The sequence below is a fragment of the Magnolia sinica genome, chromosome 18 (genome assembly GCF_029962835.1).
Source record: "Magnolia sinica isolate HGM2019 chromosome 18, MsV1, whole genome shotgun sequence".
NCBI lineage: Eukaryota > Viridiplantae > Streptophyta > Magnoliopsida > Magnoliales > Magnoliaceae > Magnolia > Magnolia sinica.
In genome coordinates, this window is record NC_080590.1 from 61,289,479 (window position 1) to 61,292,074 (window position 2,596).

The window sequence follows — 2,596 nt, forward strand, 5'->3', positions numbered from 1 at the left end:
GTATTGAGGCCCATCCTGATGTATTTGAGGCCCATGGGTTGTGGCCAATTGTGATGTATTGAGGCCCAGGTGGTGCGGCCCATTGTGACGTATTCAAGGCCCATGGGACGTGGCCCATTGTGATATATTTCCAGCCCATATCATGAGGCCTGACTTGATGTATATTAGGCCTATGTGAGCAGCCCATTGCGATTTAAATGTCCACATTAATGGGCGATGATGGTTAAATGTCCACATTGTGACCTTCCCTTAGACCCTTTGTTAGGCCGAATACCGATTTCGATTATTGATGCCGGTTGTCGAGGCTGATTTCGATTGTCGAGGCCAATTCCAATTGTCGAAGCCGATTCCGATTGTCGAGGCCGATTACCAATGCTGATTATGAGTATGTGACAATATAGTATCATGATACATGCCCATATGTAACATCTACATGTTTTTTATGAGATGTGGTTGACCATTGCATATGTCCTAAGGCATGTTGTTATGAGACTCCCTGATAGGTGGAGATTGTCTCACATGAGTATACGGTATGCGCAGGATTGATGCATGACTGGATTGTATGACTCATGCATCTTGCATTGTGTGTTATGATTACTATATGCCCTATCGACATCAGGGTCGTAGCCTCTACAGGCATATTGTGGATGGTCAGATGAGACACCAAAAATCTGTTACTAGCATCGGACCACCATAGATGGCACTAGGTGAAAATTCATAAACCCTATTGGTACCAGAGGACGCCCCAACGTCTAGACCGAGTGGATATATATGAGCGCATGAGAGCCATATACCAGTAGGTCGCGTCTCTCACTGTATCGTGGTCGGTTGGGAGGGGGTGTGACCTTACCTTTCTAAGTGAGGGGGAAATATCTAGGTTGAATTTGACCATCTTGAGGAATGAGTCTGTTATCAACGAGCCGGGCCTGATATTGGGAGGCGAATAATGAGGTCTCTTCCACTTACCCAGTTGTATGCTCAGATAAGGGCGGTAAGCTGGCGAAGAGTGTAATAGACCCCGGTGATGATCCCAGAGATGTACAGTACTGATATGTGGACTTATTAAGTAGGCATTGCATATTCATTCATTCATTCACTATCCACTCGGGTTGGTGGTGCGTAACTATTTGTTACATGTGCCTTTGCAATGACCAGGATTTCAGTTGGGGCACGTGATTAACCTGAGATTAAGAGTTTACCACATTGAGTTTGACTATCCAAATTTAGGTATGAGACTGGTTTGGATAGAAGTCCTTTGTAGTGGACCCCGTAGCCTGCAATACTACGTACTATCATCCCGACTTAACACTCCAGCTTGGTCATTTCATTTGCATCGCATATTGCATTACATCTGCAGGCCTATGACATTTTGGGTTGTTATGTTTATGCACTTATATGGCCTAGACGGACTCAGCAGGATTTACATATAGCATTGTACCCTTGGCATCTGTATTTGGCTCTCTCGAACTCCTCATTTGCATAGCTGATTTGTATTGCGTACTCTGATATTGTATGACTCATGGACTTGTCAGTATTTCTGCTTACTCTGATATTGTATGGTTTATGGACTTATCAGTATCTCCATTTACTCTGATATTACATTCTGAGCATGCATATACTGCTCACACACTTACACCATCCTCTAAGCTTTCTATAAGCTTATGCGCGATAGATGCGTGCAGGTGACATTATGATGCAGACGAGCCGAGGTAGGAGCGTACGGTTGAGCTTCTAGAGTTTTCTTTGATATTTCTATATTGTATTTCCCTTTTAGCATTGTACTCAAATGATTATATTAGTGGATATGTGATGATGATGTTATTCTTGTGATCTAGGTATACTTGTGATTATGTTTCTTATGAGACAAATTCATGTTAAAAATCCTCCTTGTAGGATCCTAGGATCCGAATCTGGTGTATGAGCGTTGAGAGCCGAGAATGGAGTACTACGGAGGCTGTCGGCACTAGATTCGGCAATCAGAAATTTTATAAACTCGGTTTTTGAGCTTGGGGCGTGACACACTACGTCCAAGATCCATTGGCGTATAGAACGACATGACAAAGGAGTTCATAAAGAAATTCTTCCCATACCATAAGATGAACACCATAAGGAAGTCAATCATGAACTTCACCCAAAAGGAAGATGAGACCTTCTTCCAATGTTGGGAACGGTTCAAGGATCTTGTCAGTTCATGCCCACAATATAGCTTTGAAATGTGGTGCATAACAAATTTCTTCTACGATGGACTGACATCTCCTATGCGCCAATTGGTCGAGATGATGTGTAATGAGGAATTCATGAACAAGAATGTCGATGATGTGTGGGATTACTTTGAAAACTTGCTGAAAATGCACGATCATGGGATATCTCCCCAAGACCTAGCATCACTTCTAAGCTTACTTAATCAAAGGAGAGGGTTGGAATATATATTTTGAAAGAGGAAGATGATATATATGCTAAAGTAGCCAATCTTATAAGGAAAATCGAGGCCATAGAACTTAAGAAAGGTAAGGCTACGGAAGTAGTTTATGGTAATTGTGCTTCCAACATACAAACAACTGAAAATTACCCAACAATTCCTGCTTTTCAAGAGATA

The 2,596-nt window shown here is 42.2% G+C and overlaps 1 non-coding gene across 1 annotated transcript; it reads right to left on the reverse strand.

Moving 5' to 3' along the window:
* Positions 1 to 2,102: 2,102 nt before the first annotated feature.
* On the reverse strand, positions 2,103 to 2,209 carry LOC131234210 (small nucleolar RNA R71). The gene has a single exon (XR_009165617.1). It is a non-coding gene; the product is annotated as a small nucleolar RNA R71 (small nucleolar RNA).
* Positions 2,210 to 2,596: the final 387 nt, after the last annotated feature.